At 42.9% G+C, this 19755-nt stretch overlaps 1 long non-coding RNA gene across 1 annotated transcript in view; it reads left to right on the forward strand.

The window, feature by feature from the left end:
* The first annotated feature begins 1420 nt into the window (after window positions 1-1420).
* LOC149452778 (uncharacterized) overlaps window positions 1421-19755 on the forward strand; it is a 39334-nt gene continuing 20999 nt past the window's right edge. Inside the window, exon 1 of the long non-coding RNA XR_016314842.1 lies at window positions 1421-1761. This is a non-coding gene — a long non-coding RNA (uncharacterized LOC149452778). The remainder of the gene's footprint in view (window positions 1762-19755) is intronic.

Consider the following 19755-nt stretch of genomic DNA (forward strand, 5'->3'; position numbering starts at 1 on the left):
CTCCCCTCCCTTTCTCTCTCCCCTCCCTCTCCTTCCTCCCCCCTCTCTCCTCCCCCGCTCACCCTCTCTCTCCCCTATCCCTCCCTCTCCCCCCCTATCTCCCCCCTCCCTTTCTCTCCCCTCTCCCTCTCTCTACCCTCATTCTCTCCCTCCCCCCCTCTCTCACTCCCTTTCCACCTCCCCCCCTCTCTCTCTCCCTCCCTCCCCCCTCCCTTGCACCCCCCCTTTCTCTTTATCTCCCCCCTCTTTATCTCCCCTCTCTCCCTCCCTTCCCCCCCTTCTCTCCCTCCCTCCCCTCCTCTCTTCCTTCTTCCCCTCCCTTCCACCCCCCTTCTTTCTCTTTATCTCTCTCTCTCCCCTCTTTACCTCCCCTCTCTCTCCCTCCCCCTCCCTCCCTCCCTCTCTCCCTTCCTCTCGCCCTCACTTCCTCCCCCCCCTCTCCCCCTCTCTTCCTCCCCCCCTCTCCCCCTCTCTTCCTCCCTCTTCCCCTCTCCCCCTCTCTTCCTCCCTCTTCCCCTCTCCCCCTCTCTTCCTCCCTCTTCCCCTCTCTCTCCCCCCTCCATTTCTCCCTCTCTCTCCCCCTCCCTCTCTTCACATCATCTCTACCCCTTCCCTCTCGCCCCCTCCCTCTACCCCCCCTCTCTCTCCCCCTCTCTCCCCCTCTTTCTCTCCATCCCCACTCTTCCCCCCTCTTCCCCTCTCTCTCCTCCCTTTCTCCCCCTCCCTCTCTCTCCCCTCCCTCTCCCCTCTCTCTTCCCCCCTCTCTCTCCATCCTCCCTCATTCTCGCTTACCTCCCTCTCTCTCTCCCCTCTCTCTCCCCCCTCTCTCTCCCCTCCTCTTCCCCTTTCTCCCCCCTCTCTCTCCCTACCTCTACCTCCCCTCTCTTTCTCTCCCCCCTCTCCCTCTTTCCCCTCTCCCCCCTTCTCCCCCCTTCTCCCCCTCATTCTCTCTCCCCCTTCTCTCTCTCTCTCTCTCTGCCCTCCCTTCCCTCTCTCTTTCCCCCTCCCTTTCCCCCTATTTCTGTCCGCTCTCTCTCCCTCCCTCTGTCTTGCTCCCCCCTCTCTCTCCCTCCCTCTCTGTTTCTCTCCCTCCTCCCACTCCCCCCCCTCTCTCCTCTCTCTCCTCCTCACTCTCTTTTCCTCCCTCTCTCTCCACATCCTATCTCTCTCTCTTCCCCCTCTCTTTCCCTCCCCCCTCTCCCCCCTCCCCCTCTCTCTCCCTCCTCTTTCCCTCCCCCTCTCTCTCCCTCCTCTTTCCCTCCCCCTCTCTCTCCCTCCTTCCCTCTCCCCTTTCTCTTTCTCTCCCCTCTCTCCCCCCTCCCTCCCCCCCTATTTCTCTCTTTCTCCCCCCTCTCCCTTCTTCTGTCTCTCCCACCTCTCCCTTCCCTCTCTCTCTCCCTTAGTAAATATAAACTGCTGAATACCTTTTCTCAGCAGCAGTACATAGCAGTCTTGTGACATCTATCAGTGTCTAAAACGTGTAGTAGGAGTTTTCATTCTCCTCTAACTGTCCTATGAGGCTGCATAACCCCTTACCCTCTGTCTGGACAGTGCTGATTGGCCCTGTGCTGATCATATGCATCCTGCCACAGAAAAAAAAACCTCTATCATTACACACTAAACAGAGCATGCACAGCTTGCCCTAAGGCACTGTTCTATCAGCAGATGGATTGGGGACAGTAGAAAAAGGGGAGGATCAGAGAAGACAGGATGAAACAGCCTTTTTACTCAGTGCGGAGGATTAAACCCTCAGGTTCCACAGTGAGTATAACAAGCATGCTTTACTGCATATACAGACTGATTTTCTCTTGTGGGTTTAGTAACACTTTAAGGTAAAACATGTTTAGGCTTTACAACCTCTTTAAACTACACCAAATTCAGCTATTTGTGACAAATTTGTTTATAGCAATGTGTTTGTCAATGGTGAATCTATTCTATGGTTTTTACTTTCTGCATTCTGAAGTTTGCCTGTAGTGCCCATGGAACTGAATAGCAGCCCATGTAAAATGCAAAATAACACATGTGTAAACACATACCCTCATTCAAAAATGACTTACCCCCACCCTGGAAAATACATTCAGAAAGTTGGAAGTAGAATATTAAAACAATTCCAAATCAGCCAGGAAAAATAATTTTTCTAGTCCATGCTAAATACCCCCCATCATATACAGTATTATGGTTGCTATGCTTTCCCATGTTTTTAACAGCAAGCCAGCACTGGTGTATGTTTACTCCACTGAGTGTTAAGGGACATTGCCACTTTCTCTCCTTATACAGTATATTTACATGTTCCTGAAACTAAGAAATGCATACCCCCCTACTTCTTTGCACAATATTATATGGCAAAGAGACTGAGGAATGTGTCTTTATATAACTTTATTTTTCTTATTGATGAATAGCCCAGAAGAAGGTGCTCAGTATACATTGAATTATGATTTTTTTTTTATCACATGAACTGGAGCACTGCAGGAATGCCCATGAAAGGGGAGAGTGGTAAAATACTAAACCATGGGCCTTGGGTGTTTGGGAGCTTTGGGAGGAAAGAACCTCTTGTGCCTGCAACATTATGTTCAGACAGATACACTAAAATAAATAAAGCTTAAAGTGTAAATTCACCATTCAGTAATCTTTTAGAAACTCCCTACACAATTCTACATTCAATGTACATACTCTTCTGTGTGAATAAATAATTCCTCCTGTTGAGAATGGAGAAGGTCATCCCAGTCTAGATACAGCTCTTTTGGGTCCTCTCCAGAAAAAACAGTGTTCCCATATAACGCTCCTTCCTGCCGTTTGCAAGATGGGCTGAATGTTACTATATTGCGCTCCTTTGCAGCCGTTCTGGGCCATTATTACTGGGTGTCTTCTCCAGGATCCAACTAATCTTAGTAGCAGCTACCCTGGGCCATTAAAATCCTGTGCATGAGCCAACTCCTCCTCTGGCTGAACACAGCATGCGTTTGGATTGTGAATGTCCTGGAGCGGTCGCTAGTAAGTTTAGCTGGAGCCAGGAGGGGACACAATGCACACATACACAGTTTAAATAGCCCGGAGTGGCCTGCAAGTGGCAGGATGGATCAGTATGGGGCCAGCACTTTTCCTGTAGAGCAGCGTTTTTCAACCACTGTGCCGCGGCACACTAGTGTGCCGTGAGATATTGTCTGGTGTGCCGTGGGAAAAATTGCAATTTCATCCGTAACGTGGCCTCGGCTCACAAATAGACCAATCATTAGAACAGCAATGGGCAAACTACGGCCCGGCGGACCTTTTAATCCGGCCCGCGGAGCATGATACTGTCAGGATGATCTGTCCCCCTCGACGTATCTGCGCATGTGCCGGAGATCGCCGATCGGCTGCTAATGCCTGAAAGTGGCACATGCGCAGATACGTCGAGGGGGACAGATCCTCATAGGAGACAGATTTTCATGCTACACCGGAACGGCGAGAGGAACGTGCGGAGCAAAGGTAAGTGAATTGACACAGGGGGGGCTTGGGGACTTAATATGGGGGATGAATTACTATAGGGGGGATGAATTACTATAGGGGGATGAATTACTATATGGGGGATTAATTACTATGCTTACTATGGGGGAATATTACTATACTTACTATGGATGACACATACACATCATTCATCTACTCTTGGTCCGGCCCCCGGGTCCAATATATGAACCCATTGCGGCCCTCAAGTCAAAAAGTTTTTCAATAAATTTTTTTAACATTTTCTAATGGTGGTGTGCCTCGTGATTTTTTTCATGAAAAAAGTGTGCCTTTGCACAAAAAAGGTTGAAAAACACTGCTGTAGAGGACCAAAAACATCTGCATCTAGAATAAATTGATCTTCACCATTCCCAACAGAGGAGCTATAGTATGTACTATTTATTAGATGTAGCATTGCATAGGGGGATTTCCTAATTCTTGTTCTGTTCACCAGTCTAGGCTAGGCTTGGTCTCATTATATATGTTTGATTTTAATGTTGTAAAGGTTTGTTAATAGTATCAAAATGATTCAGTGATCTGTACATTTCTGTACATTAGATTTTGATGGGGAAAAAAATAAGATTCTGGTGTTAGTGGATAGATTGATATAGTTTGCATTATAATATTTTTATAACTATATATTTTTTTTCATTTTTAATAAGGCTTCAGAAATGTTAAGATAAATTACAGGTTACATATATATAAACTGCTCCAAAAAATTAAAGGAACACTTTTTAATCACATCTGAGTGTAATATCAAGTCAATTAAACTCTGGGGATATTGATCTGGTCATTTAAGTAGCAGAGGGGGTGTTAATCAGTTTCAGCTGCTTTGGTGCACTAGATGGGCAACATTGAGACAACCCCCAAAACAGGAATGGCTTTACAAGTGGAGTCCAATGACATTTCTTTCCCCATGCATCTTCTTTCACTGCTTTTCACTAGTTTTTCATTTGGCTAGGGTCAGTGTCACTACTGGTAACATGAGGCGATACCTGGACCCTACAGAGGTTGCACAGGCAGTCCAACTCCTCCAGGATGGTACATCAATATGTGCCATTGCCAGAAGGTTTGCTGTGTCTCCCAGCACAGTCTCAAGAGCATGGAGGAGATTCCAGTAGGCAGGCAGTTACTCTAGGAGAGCTGGAAAGGGCCGTAGAAGGTCCTTAACCCATTAGCAGGACCAGTATCTGCTCCTTTGCGCAAGTAGGAACAGGATGAGCACTGCCAGAGCCCTACAAAATGTTTATAATATTATTATATATCTTTTTTTTATTATTATTTTTATTATTATTACTTTTTAAGTTGGATGATTTTGTCTCTATCAAAAGGGATAAATAATTATGTTTAATTTATTTTGTTGTTTTGCAGATATTGTATTGTGGCAGATTTATATAATATCAACCAATAATGTTTTTTTTCTCTTCCAGATGTGTATCTGTTTAATAGTTATTCATTCTGCATGTTAAATCCAATTACTACCAATGCCCTAATACTGTGTCTCATTGGCCATAGTATTGGCCATTTCTGGCCAGTCTTCTTTATTGTTTTATTTTTGTCTATTATTATATTATGGTTTTGTGGTCTATACTTTGTTTTAGCCCTGGTTGAGGTTTTGGGTCCCTCCTGTGGCCTTTTTTGGTATCACAAGGCCGGGTTGATGTCTCTGGCTGTATTGTTTAACTTGGATGTTTTTTGACATCCGACGTCGCCGACATATGACGTAAGGACGCCAACGTCATGACATCATCACCGTGCATCATCCCATGTGCTCACAATACTTCCGGTTTGAAGTTTTGGCACCAAAACACCACTATTTAAGGTCTATAGACCTCTCAGGCACCAAGGACCACACTGGGGCTCTTGTTTGGGCAGATTTTGCCCTCTTTTTGTCCATTGCTGGAACTTCTGCTCTTTTAGCATCTGAATATGGCTAAGCTTTGGTTTCATCATTGAATTTGCTGATTGATTACTGAAGCCTTGCACTATTGGAACGGTATGTTTTCTTGGATTTATACAATAATCTATCTATTTTATTTTAGCCAAACAATGGGTCTCTTTTCTGCATTTTTGGCTCTTCTCTGTAATATATATAATTTTTTTACTAACTTTGGGGAGGAGGGGTGTAGTTGGTTTTTATGAAGAAAGAGACTCATATTGTTTTTCCTTGATTATTTTATGGACCCTTAGAACATTGGTTTGGCTTTCTGCTGTTTATCTGACCAGAGGTACTCTTGGACTGGTGGTTTCCTCCCTGAAGTCCACTGAATAAGGCTTTCTTGTATTTTCTACCAATATTGATCTTCATCTACATCAGGTGTTACTATTGTACAGAGCATCATCATCGGTTGGTAATTTTCTGCCTTTACTTTATTCATGTATTTTTGCTGTAGATTTTCATTGAGTTCATTATTATGTTTTATTTGTATTTTTCATTGTTAATTGGTTCTGTATCTTTTGATTTCACTAGAGGCACTGTTATTTTGTTTTCCTAAATTCCCTGAGGAAGTGGGTCTTATCCCACGAAACGCGTCGGATTTCTGGATCAATTATCCATTTCTTTAATTCAACTTTATGGAAATACATTTGCCTAATGATGATCTACGTTTTTGATGTTATTGTTAGGGCTCTTAGACTCTTGCTTGTGACGCTTTTGCATCCCAGGCCAGAGCTTTTCCCCCCTTTTTGTTATTTATAGATTTATATTATGTTTTTTCTGCTTTACTATGCATGTGTCTATTTTGACTGACCAATTGGTCTCTCTTACCACTTATGTGTTTTTTTTTTTATAAAATTACAATAAAACTTGTTCTATTTTATCTAGTGTTTTCATGTTGTGCATCTTTATATTTTCATATGGTATGGTGCCTTAAAAGGCCCCATTAGTTTTTCTCTGTAAGGGTTTTAGTATAGCCCTACAAAATGACCTCCAGTAGACACTGGTGTGTAATGTCTCTGACCAAACAATCAGAAACAGACTTCATGAGGGTGGCCAGAGGGCCCAACATCCTTTAGTGTGCCCTGTGCTCACTGCCTGGCATCATAGAGCTGGATTGGCATTTGACATTGAACACCAGAACTGGCAGGTCCGCCACTGGCACCCTGTGCTTTTCACAGATGAGAACAGGTTCACTCTGAGCACATGTGACACACGTGAAAGGGTCTGGAGAAGCTGTGGAGAATGTTATGCTGCCTGTAACATCATTCAGCATGACCGTTTTGGTGGTGGGTGAGTGATGATCTGGGAAGGCATATGCATGGAGGGACACACAGACCTCTACAGGCTAGACAATGGCACCCTGACTGCCATTAGGTATCGGGATGAAATCCTTGGAACAATTGTCAGACCCTACGCTGGTGCAGTGGGTCCTGGGTTCCTCCTGGTGCACGACAATGCCCAGCCTCATGTGGCAAGAGTATGCAGGCAGTTCCTGGAAGATGATGGAATTAATACCATTGACTGGCCCCAATGCTTGCCTGACTTAAATCCAATAGCATACCTCTGGGATATCATGTTTTGGTCTTTCCAACGCTGCCAGGTTGCACCTCAGACTGTCCAGGAGCTCAGTGATGTCCTGGTCCAGAACTGGGAGGAAATACTCCAGGTCACCATCCATCATCTCATTGGAGCATGCCCCGACATTGTTAGGCATGCATACAAGCATGTGGGGGCCATACAAAGTACTGAGTACCATTTTGAGTTGCTGCAGTGAAAGTTCAGCAAAATGGACTAGCCTGCTGCATCATTTTTTCACTTTGATTTTTGGGTGTCTTTGAATTCAGTCCTCTGTAGGTTGATCATTTTCATTTCCGTCAAACAATGGAGCATCCTTACGTTCCTAACACATTACTCAGTCCATATCAGTATAGATATCCAGCATGATATTTTTCCCCATTGAGATCTGATGTGTTTTCAAAGTGTTCCTTTAATTTTTTTGAGCAGTGTAGCTTCCAAACAAAATCAACGTTACTTTGCCTATAAAGTTTATTATCATATAAAAAAATGCTCTTTTATCAATGCATTTCATAGTAGCAGAATTTTGTCTTTTACAATATAGGGCTGAGATCTGACCATCTAATTGTGAAAATAATAAAAATGAAACATTAAAAAATGACCTAACAATAATAAACTGCTTGCTAAAATATAAAATAAAAAATACATATTTAATTTTATGATGTGCAATTCAGAATTATTAGCCAAAGAAAAATGAATACCATATATTCTCCATTAAGAGATAATAAAACATTATGAGTAAGATAAGAAATAAAAAAAGGGGACAGAAGAGGGGGGAATGGGTTTATATAGATTTCCTAAATCATTATAATTTTTCTTGCTGAATATAATTTATTATAATTTTCCTACAATATCAGAGAACATTTAAGTAATACCTTGTACTCTTCAAAGTATTTCTAAGTGAATTGGGTATTGATGTAATGATGTATCCTATGTAGAGTTACCATGATTAGCTCATCCATTTTAAAAATGTAACCTATATTCCAAAACCAATCTATTATATTTGGAGTATAGCCAGATGTCCAGTACAAGGGGATGAGTAATTTGAATCCATTTCTCAAGTGAATTGTTAAAGATTTTTTGGAGTAAATCTTTCTTTATAAAGTTTTAACAAAGAGAAAGACAGAACATGCACAATGTATAACAAAAGGTGGTATAAAACAATCAATATGTAGTCCACAGAGCCTGAAAGTCAATATAGTTAACAATGGTGCAAGTAAACCCAGGATGTCAGAGCAATATAAAAATAAAGTGGCAAGAAGAGGGAGAGGGGGAAGCAAGGAAAGGGAATCAACAGCAAAACTAAAGTGTTCCCTTGAAAATGGCTGAAGTAGGTTGATTAGATTAGAACATTGTGTGAGCAACAAACCAAGATGTGGTCCCATGACACCTGGTGAATATCTATGATTGCTATTGTGATGCCTTATGAAGCTGTGCAGTTATGGATAATCAATTAAAAGTGTCAAACCCAAGTTTGTATAGGAGGCAGTGTCTCTGTACATGATCCATGTCAGCCAATTATGATTAAACTGTTCTAATCTGGTATTCACTGAGGCAACCAGCCTTTCTGTCCTCACTTTGTTATTGAGTATGCTGGCCTATGTGGGCAGTAACTATGTTTCATAAGTTTTCTAGTGGTGGAAATCACCATTCTCACTGTTGTGCAGCAGTGTATTAAGATCTAAACTAATTGTATTCTGAGCCCTGAAGGAAAACCAATCCACCAAATTGTGTATTATGCACCACTAAATCTTTGTATTTATGTTACTGCTGACACCATAAACAATACAAATGTCAAATATTTTATAAGCCCCCCCAAAAAAAACTATTTTGCTAAAAGTAGCACTGTAACATAAACCACTCCCACAAATTAATAATTATGCCTTAAATAACACCCAGTGTTTGGTCGTGATTATTAAATATTGACCATGCCCATAAAATTCCATATAAGCAGTTCTTCATGTGTTTAAATTCTCCTCCACATTCCAACACGTGAGTCCGTGAGAAACCACTCTCCACAGGCCACACACTCACCAAAACATCATGCCTCTCATGTGTTCAGAAAATCGCACTTCATACTATGTACCACCTTTACGGCTGTTCCTTCCTCACATGAGCAAACATAATGTGCAAAGGAAAGAGAAATAGTGTAATATTGCTATGACACCTTTATTATTTCAGACTCCACCAAAAATAATACTCAAAAGCATGATAAATTACCAATTGAAACAAATATTTGCATCCACCTAATAACTCCTGCTCTAGCTGCTAGTGCAGGTTTGCAGACCGATACCATCAGTGTCTCACCTGGGCCACCCTTCCATCATTTTCAGTTTGTCACATTTGGTGCGGCATATGACATCACTTTGTGTCATACAGCCATCAAATGTGCCATACAGCCACGTCTGACACATTTCGTCCTTACAACTTTGTCCAAGGAGTTGGCTTTAATACTCAGCAATTTTCATTTTATGTCATTCATTTGATGTGCTGGTGATCTTGGAGGAAAAAAAAAAGGAATCAGAAAGAAAACATGGAGGAAAGGGAAACTAGAAGAACCATGAATCCAGGGCTAGCACAGGCAGCGACTAAAAGAGGCCATAACTAGTAGGAGGCAGGGATAACAAGGAATAACACATCCAAGGTTCTCAAAGCTTGAGGAATCTAGGATGAGAATCATGAAGAATGCTAGACATCTGTGCATTGATCAACATAGCATTCATCCGGGTCTTCACCCCCTGGAAGACAACCGAAGGGGTTCTCCAAGCTTAAGCTATAGCATGTTTGGCCGAAATAAATAGGTAGGATGCCAATTTCTGCTGAGACCTAGACAGACCCAAAATTGGGCAATGCAGGAGGGCCACCCTTGCATCCCTACGGACCGTAATATGAAATAGCGTTTGTAGCAAACCGAAAACCCTAGACCAGAAGCCTATCAATCGCGGGCACGACCACCAAATGTGCAAGATGTCCCTGCGCAGACCACAGTTCCAGAAACACCTATCTCTGCCAGTCAGATTAAAGTGAGCAATCTGAGCTGGGACCCAGTACCACCGCAGGAGAACTTTGTAGGCTGCCTCAAGAGTGACTGTATTGAATGAACATTTCACCACCATACCCCAGGCCCTACGCCAATCTTGCGAGACACCCAGATTTTGCTCCCATTGAGAGACATAAGACAGGGGTGGTGAGGAGGACCTACTGTTAAGGGAGGCATAAATTATAGAAATGAGACCAGGGGACCCTGGGGAATGCTGACAAACATGCTGAAAGGGCGTTTTGCGGTAAGGGTATGTAGAGGTACGAAGGAGGGATAGGCCCAGTGGTGCAATTGTAAATACTGATAATATTCCCGTGGCGGGACCCCCCTTGATTCTCGAAGAGACTCCTATAATGGAAAGTGCTCAGAAAATCATGTACAATAACAAAGCCATGGGAGGTCCACCAAGAGAAAGAAGGGGGATGTTCTAGGCCTGGCGGAAATAAAGGATTATGTGTAATCAGCAAAAGAGGTAGAAATGATTAAATCAAATTACCCAAACATTTTACAGAACCCCAGGTTCGTAAACTGTGAAGCATGATAGGGCTCAAATCCGGAGGGCGCAACTTAGGCGGGAGCCAAAGCAATGTAGTTAAGGAAAGCGGAGCACAGTTGGGTAATTCCAAGAGTACCCATAACGGGATATCTGTCGTGGCATGAAGCATAGACAACTGGGAAATCTGAGCTGCCAAGTAGAATCTAGAAACATGTGGAACTCCCAAACCTTCCTGTAATCTATGAGTAAACAGAGTGGCTCTAGGCACTCTGGGATGTTTATGAGCCCAAATAAAACTGAGAATCCAGCTTTGCAGTACACGAGGAAAAGACACAGGGACCTGAATAGGGAGAGTGTGGAAAAAGTACAGGATCTTTGGCAAGATAGTCATCTTGACAACATGTATCCGGCCAATCCATGATAAAGAAGGAAACTGCCAAGAATGAAACAGGGAAGTAGGGAAGAGCTCAATAAGGGGTAATAATTAGCCAAAAATAAGGCAGAGTAGGAGGAAGAAAGTGTAACGCCAAGATAAGCCAGAGAATGGGATGCCCAACGGTAGGGAAATTGTGTCTGCAACCGTTCAACCAGGTCGTCAGGGAGCGTAATATGCAATGCCGTGGTTTTAGACAAATTGATGCGAAGGCCAGATATAGTCGAAAAATGGTCCAATATGACCTGGAGATTGGGGAGAGTGATGAGAGGACTGGTTAAAACCAAAAGGACATCATCCGCATAAATGTTGGCTTCGTATTGGGTGCCGGCGTAGGGGACACCAGAAATATCCGGGTGATTTCAAATGGCTGCAGCTAAAGGTTCAAGAGCGAGAACAAAAAGAGCAGGTGATAATGGGCATCCCTGTCTTGTGCCCCTGAAAATAGGGAAGGATGAAGAAAAAAAACCCTGCATATTTAACAAAGGCCAAGGGAGACGAATATAATGTTGAGATCCAAGCCAGAAATGCGTCACCAAACCCCCATCTAGACAGCGTATATGTCAAATATTCCCAAGAAAGTGAATAAAATGCTTTATAAATGTCCAGGGATAAAAGGAATCCTGGTATCCTGCGGCGATGTAAAATATGAATGAGATGGATGACTTTACGGATGTTATCAGCAGCTTGTCGCCCCGGAACGAAGCCAACCTGATCTCGATGAATAAGTGAGAGTAGATACTTATTAATTCGGGTGCTCAGAACCTTTCCCAGAATCTTCAAGTCCACATTTAGCAGCGAGATTGGTCTTAAAGCTTGCGGCTCAAAAGCATCTTCAGTTTTCTTAGGGATCATAGTAATATGCGCCTGAAGAGACTCCAAAGATAGCCGGGAACACTGCTTCAAAGAATTGAAAAAGGCCGTCAAATGAGGAACCAGAACGGTGGCAAATTATTTATAGTAGAGCCCAGGAAACCCATCTGGGCCTGGAGCCTTGGAGGCCTTCAAAGATTTGATGGCTTGGTAGAGTTCAGATTCAGAGATATCCGCATTCAGGGCATCTCAGGCTGCAACGGATAAAGAGGGTAGGTGCAGCTCAGCGAAAAAACTATCAGCATGTTCAGCGACAAAGGTGTTCGGTTTTTGGTAAAGAGAGGAAAAAAAATCCGCAAATCTATGAATAATCTTCACAGGGTCCGAGGTAAGGCCACCGCCCCTCATTCGGAGTTGAACAGGTTTATGCGTGCGACCAAGCAAATTAAGTTTCTTGGCCAACATTGGCCCCGGTTTATTGGCGCATGTATAAAACCTATGTCCGGCCCAACGTAAGGCCTTCTCAGCTCGTGTAGTGGAGAGAAGATCAAGTTCAGCAGCTACCACATCTCAAGTTTTCCTATTGGCCGTAGTCGGGCAGGCTTTCCAAGTAGCGTCCACCACGGCCAATCTCGAGGTCAATTCCAACATCCTCATTCTCTGGCCCGTTTCCTGGATGAGGCGATCTGAATCAAGTGACCCCTAATGGTGGCTTTGTGAGCCTCCCACAGAGAGACGGCCGAGGATACAGGACCCACATTGTCCGTAAAATAGGATTGAATGTGCGAAAGACCCTGGGAGCAAAAAGCCTGAGTGGTGAGCAGGGATTCATTGAGTCTCCACAGAAAAGAGGGCTGAGCCATACCAGAAAGACACAGTGAAAAGACCAATGGGTCATGATCAGACCAGGTTGAGGTCGAGATGACAATCTTTTGAATTAAAGATAAATGTTGGAAGGAAATGAAAATGTGATCTATAAAAAGTGTATTCCACCGACGTAGGATACATTTCCCGCCAGACATCAACCAAACCATAAGCTTGCAGCGTATCATGCAATTTAGATTCCTGAGAAAGGGCGTGGCTAGGGGTCCCTCCCGTCAGGTAATGGCGATCGACAGAGGAATTAAGAGCAATATTCGAATCGCCCAGCAATAAGAGAATACCGCTTTGGTGGTGTGAAATCACCTTCAACAAGTGAGAAAAAAATTTGTGTTGAAATCTATTTGGCGCGTAATAACCCACCAGGGTCACCTCCTGGTCCCAAAGGGTACCCCAGAGGAGCACATACCTACCGGTGGGATCAACTATTTCCAGGTTGCATGTAAAAAGCAGATTGCGTCTAAAAGCAATCACCACGCCCCTATGCTTCTCAAGGGTTGAAGCAGAGAAAAAGGTCGGATAATGGTGAGAGAGGTAGCGTGGCGCAGAGGATTGAGAAAACCTTGTCTCCTGCAGACAGACTACGTTCACGTCCTGAGACTTAAGATGATGGAACACTTTAGAACGCTGGGTCGGAGAATTAAACCATGGATATTTTGAGAAAAAATCTTCAAAGGTTTTAAAGCCATACCGAGTCAAGGGAATTCAGCTGCCAAAGTATGCTAGGAATAACAGTCCAATCCTCAAAATGCAACCTTACCCTGGGCTGCCCTGGATCCGTGAGAAAAGAGAAAAAAAAACAGACAAGAAACAAGAGACAGAAGAAGAAAATGTACACTCTAAGGTAGTGTAACGAAACCACAATCAGTGGAAATTGCGTCCCAAACGCAAGGACACACATAAGGGGTGGCTCCACCATCTTGCACATGGGTGCGTCATAAACAACATAATACAAAAAGAACCTTCATGGGGAGGGGAAGAAAGGAGGAAGGGGAAGGAAAAGGAGGGAAAAAAAGGGAAGGGAAGGGAGAAAGAAAAAAGAAAATTACCTTAAGAAATGCATAATATGATACCATAATATATGAAGAAAATGTAAACAGGTACACAGACATATCAGCATAATAGAAGTGAGGCATTCCAGGGTCACGGCCCCGTTAGATCAGAAGCCGGCACCAATCATATAAGGCATAGGATCATGAGCAAGGAAGGCCCCCGGTATATATAAAGAGGTACAATAACACTCCCCCCCAAAAAAACAAAGAAAAAAGCCGGCGGGAGCCGGGGTTCACATAACCAAAATCCTGGTATACCAAAAAAAATTAGCGGAAACAAAAACAAAAACAAAAGAAAACAAAAAAAAGACAAGGGGATAGGACCCAAAGCTTACAAACATATCGCCTGCCCCCCCCCCCATAAAATAAAAAAATTAAAAATTCAACTCAAAATTGGACCAGGAGGAGCCGGCGGGGAACGAGGATCACCACCAATACGACCACAACACTTTCAACCAGTCCTCCTCTGCATCATTCAGATGTTCAGTGGCAAACTTCAGACAGGTCTGGACATGTGCTTTCTTGAGCAGAGGCACTGCAGGATTTCAATCCTTGTGGGCGTAGTGTGTTACCAATTGTTTTCTTGGTGACTGTGGTCCCAGCTGCCTGGAGATCATTGACAAGATCCTCACGTGTAGTTCTGGGATGATTTCTCCCTGTTCTCATGATCATTGACACCCCACGAGGTGAGATCTTGCATGGTGCAGCAGACCTAGGGAGACTAACAGCTGTTTTTTGTTTCTTTCATTTGCGAATGATTGCACCAACTGTTGTCACCTTCTCACCAAGCTGTTTGGCAATAGTTTGGTAGCCCAGTTCAGCCTTGTGCAGGTCTACAATCTTGTCCCTGACATCCTTGGACAGTTCTTTGGTCTTTGCCATGGTGGAGAGTTTGGAATCTGATTGTTTGATTGCTCTTGTGGACAGGTGTTTTTTATACAGGTAACAAAATGAGATTAGCAGCACTCCCTTTAAGAGACTGCTTCTAATCTCAGCTTGTTACCTGTATGAAAGGCACCTGGTAGCCAGAAATCCTGCTGAATGATAGGGGATCAAATACTTATTTCCCTCATGAACATGCAAATCAGTGCATAATTTGTTAGACATGCATTTCTTTTGAATTTTGTGTTGCTATTCTGTCTCTGTGTTACAATACACCTACCATTTGATTTTTAGACTGATCATTTCTTTGTGAGTGGGCAAACATTCAAAATCAGCAGGGGATCAAATACTTATTTCCTTCACTGTGGCTTTTCAGAGGAGCAGCAGTGCCTGCTGCAATTGTGAATGAGTCCTTAGTTGCGTTTGGCAGTGGAAACTTTAGGGCTCGTGCAAACGTAAAGTTGGGGGGTGGTAAAACCATGGGGTTGAGTTGCAGTTTTACTGCCTCCAATCCTTACCCCCTTTAGCTGCTAAGGCAGCAGCCAAAGGTGTACACATGCCGCAGCAGGAATTAAACCCCCTGTTCGTTTTGGTGGGTGCTACCACCTACTAATTGGGACCCATTCAAGTAAATGGGGTCACTCTGCAAGCACCCTGCAACTGCATGCCTCTGCAGGGTCCAAAGGGTTAAAGCATGTGGTGAGAAAGCAACACAACGCTACTTGCTTTAACCCCTTTTGCGGTACTGCACAAGGTTGCAGGGCACTAGCAGAGTGGCCTCATTCACTTGAATGGGTCATGCTTGGTAGCAGAGGCGGACTGACAACTCATGGGGCCCCCGGGCAATAGGGGATCATGGGGCCCCTGTGTCCTTGCCCAAACTCAAAAAAGCCTATGAAAAAGGTACCAGGGGCATCTTATGGGGCCCCCTACTGACCCCGGGCGGTGCCCGAGTTTCCAAATGGTCAGTCCGCCCCTGCTTGGCAGACTAAACACCCACCAACCATTACAGGGCATGTAATTCCTGCTGCAGCTGCGACATGTGTACACCCCTTGCCACTGCAGCTAAAGGGGGTGTAGTAGGGCAGGGGTGGTAAATACATATCTTAACTATGGGGTTTCACCCCCCCCCAAATTGCAAATCTAAATGAACCCTTACTGTTCTGAGCCCCCTATAAGTCTGTTTTCACACTGATGTGCTGCGATTTACCTTCACTGTGGGTGCAGCACAGTGAATCTGCGACTTTCCTGGGTTAGCTGGGCTTTGCCATAGACTTCTATTATATCCTGCAGGTGTGGTACATTATCTGAAAGCGCACCAAAACTCCTGCATTCAGGAATTTTGGTGCGCTTTCAGAAAGTGCACCAAACCCACAGGATATAAGAGAAGTGTAAGGCTAAACGCAGCAAACCTACAAGAAAGCTGCAGGTACACGTTGTGGATAAACCACAATGCATCACTGTGAGAGCTGCCCTATGCTATCATGCCCTGTGTATTGTTTCACACTGATCTGAAGATCTCTTCTTTCCTGCTGCTGGTTCCACTCTGGAGACCACTAGCCGGGATAAGAGGTGGAGTGCAGCTGGTATCACTCCATATGAGACAGGAGCCAGCAGTACAGAGGAGGCATTGGCTAATGCGGCTCTTGCTTCCTACTACAGCTCCAACTTTATAAGTAGTCCCTCTGCATTGCACTCTGTGTGATGCTCTAGGATGGCAGATCAACAAGTCCAGACCACGATCTACCAGTCACCTGGCTGTGATCTACGGGTTGCTGACCCCTGCTATAAACTCGATTTTTATTCTAAAATCAATAATCGCTAATGGAACAGTTAATGTTCCAGCAAATATATTAATTTGGTCTCCCTCCTCCAGAGGTCCCCAACCCTCTTTGAGCCTCTCCAAGAGGAATACACCATATCCACCCCACAAAACTGTAAACCAGGATATTTCCCATGTACTTGTCTAAAATGCAAAGATACAGTGTGCTGTCTAATACAAATGGATGTTTTGTATGGCCCACACACTGTAGGCAGCATGGACATTGCAGAACATACACCGCAAAACTGGTGTTACAACTGATGAATTTGTCAATATCAAACTCTTTATTTCCCCCTGCAGAAGTGAAGTGGGTACGTCTCTTCTCATTATTTTCAACACTTCTGCAGGCTTTACACTTATAAATGAAAAAAAAATGTTTCTCTCCAAGAAAAACAATTGTCTGCTCGGGGGTCAAGTATTTTTAAACCACCCAGTCTCCAAAATTAGGAGCTCTTCAATATATAAAACAGGGATTTGTAGGCAATACTGGACCCAAAATTCTATCCATACATAGTGCATGCAAATGTTTCTTGAATATGTATTCCACCTCTCTAATTTGACAATGAAAACCGGAAATAAACCCCCATTGTTGTTCCTCATTCTTCTCTAATCGTCCCTAAGTATAGCTCCTACCTCCTATATAACCTTATCCAAGTGTTCAGAACAGTAACCCTTCTGGAGGATTTTTTTTCTTTAATAACGTGCAGTGTAAAAATCAGATTAATTTGTACAATTTTTCTTGACTATCTCTATCTGTCCTTTTGGAATATTCCCTAACCATATTGGGTGGTGCCCATTCTTTTCAATAGTATATATATTTGTGTCACGCTCCACTAATATTCACAATTATACTAATAGCCGTTTGTGACTAATTATATGTTGATTTTCAAAATTAAGGAATTACGATATAAAATATCCATAAACCGTAAATATTGCAGTGAAAATTTCTTCTAAAAATATATAAATAAAAGTGCTCAAATTACAAGTACATGGGAGCAGATCACATGCTCCCCCATACTCAGAAGCACTAGTTAGTGTGCCACTGCAACAGAGGAAGGAGCAGTGAGGGAGTGCAAGTAAAAAATGAGAGGAGTTGTAGGAAGTGGAAAAACCCCCTGGAGGAGAGAGGGAGGAATCCATCCATCCATCTATCTTAATCCAATACAATGGGGCTCTGGAGGACAACAAGACACACTGTGGATAAAGTATAACACTACACTCATCCATCCGTCCATCTGGGATAAGGATACAGTGTGCAAATCACCCACTAGTCCATATAAGGGACACAAGCTGTTTTGGCCTTACTTAACGGTTTGGTAAAAAAATAAGGTGAGCGCATAGAGGAGAAGGAGCACTATTTTGCAAAATCATCCCAAAGTGGACTATTGATTATAATTATATTTATATTGATTAGTATTCATTTGTAGAAAATCAATTTGAGCACTTTTATATATATATTTTTAGAGGAAATTTTCACTGCACTATTTACGGTTTATGGATATTTTATATCATAATTCCTTAATTTTGAAAATCAACATATAATTAGTCACATAAGGCTATTAGTATAATTGTGAATATTAGTGGAGCACAACACAACTGTATATAATATTGATTGGAGCTGCACATGAATATGGGTATGTGTGTAGTGTAGGCGAACCACAAGAATATTTATTTATTATTTATTGATTTATAGTTTAAAATTGGTTTCAATACACCATAGTAGCTCACAAGCACTGCATGTACATGGTGACCACTCTTTATTGGCCCAAAACCACAAAAATGAACTGGACAAAATTATTGGCACCTTCTCAAAATTTTAATTTTGTCCAGTCCATTTTTGGGGTTTTGTGTGGAATGTGTCAGATTTGGCTTTTTGTTTCTTCACTTTTTTTTGTGCCATAATAATACAAACAAAATACATAACCATGACAATGCTTAAACATTTGTAATTGCAACAATTTCTAGATGAAGTGGTGCACTATCTGACAGAAATGCAGGAGTGCCAATATTTTTGGCCATGACTGTAACTGTTATGGTCTGTAGGTTTAAAATAAACTTTAGTTGACAATCTATTATCCTGCCTCCAAATAGTTAAATCCAGGAAACAAATTTCTCTATTATTGTATTGGTATTCTAATTTGATTCCTATTGGCATTCTATTCTGCCATAAAAGAATGCACAATGTCCTCGGATCCCTCCCATATAATAAGGAGGTCATCTATAAACTTCAGATAAAATAACAATTCATCCTCCCACTCTGCCATGAAGATGTTCTTGAGACTGGGCGCAAATCTAGCATCCATCGTCACACCTCTCCTCTGAAAGTAAAAATGTCCTCGATAGCAGAAATAGATGTGAGAGATAAAAAAAACCTAAGGCTTTCCTCAAGAACAGTTTCTAGGCATGTGGGATATCCTCCTTCCTGCTTAAGCCCAGATCAAAGCCAGTAGTGCATCATGTTGATTGATCATGTATAATGATGACACATCTGCTGTGATTAAGAACACTTCAGATTTCCCTCCCAGATTAGCATTCTTCAATTGCTGCAACAGATCTTTTGTGTCTTTCAAATACGCCTTAGTTTGAAACAGAAAATGTATCTAGATACTCTCGTAACCTAGCAGTCATCGACCCAATTCCATTTACAATGCTGGTGGAGCTGGTACACTTTTATTAATTTTCAGCAATGTGTATATGACAGGAATGTGGCAGGCCCAAGGTATCAAATACCTTCTTATTCTTTCTTTGTCAATGCTCTTGATATGTATCCAGACTTGACCACACTTTTTAATTCTTCCACAAGGAAAGAAAATGATTCTATTCTTCCATCAACACAGAGATGATGGGGGAATGTCCCCCGCAGCGTTATGCCAGTTCTGCCAGCACGGAGACTTCCTGGAGGAAAGAACACATCGATTACTACTGACAGTGATCGCATACAAAAAATCCAATAGGCTGGTTTTACTGGCGTTGATCGATGAATCGACTGCAGTACAACCAGCCTGCTCATAGATGAATCAAATCTCAGCTAGTCCATGCTGAACCGGCCATATTTGATTCATCTATAGCCAGCTTAATTCTACTAAAAGATCTTGCTTTTGTTGTGATCTATCTCCAGCTAACACATTTTAGAAAGAAGGTGTGCTATCCTAGCATTTCTCTTTTTATTAACTAGGAATAAAATACTTTTGAATTTAGGAAATAAATTCTAAAAACTTCAACAATTTTTTTAGGATGAGCCCTGCTCCTCTCCTTGCTGTTGCCCCCCTTCACGATTACTGCAATTACTAGCTGACATTTTGCTTTGTAGTACACAGCAGGAACAGCTCTCAAAAGCCAGCTGC

Source organism: Staurois parvus, unplaced genomic scaffold (genome assembly GCF_062004578.1).
Source record: "Staurois parvus isolate SC_StPar_1 unplaced genomic scaffold, SC_StPar_1.0 ptg000464l, whole genome shotgun sequence".
Lineage (NCBI taxonomy): Eukaryota > Metazoa > Chordata > Amphibia > Anura > Ranidae > Staurois > Staurois parvus.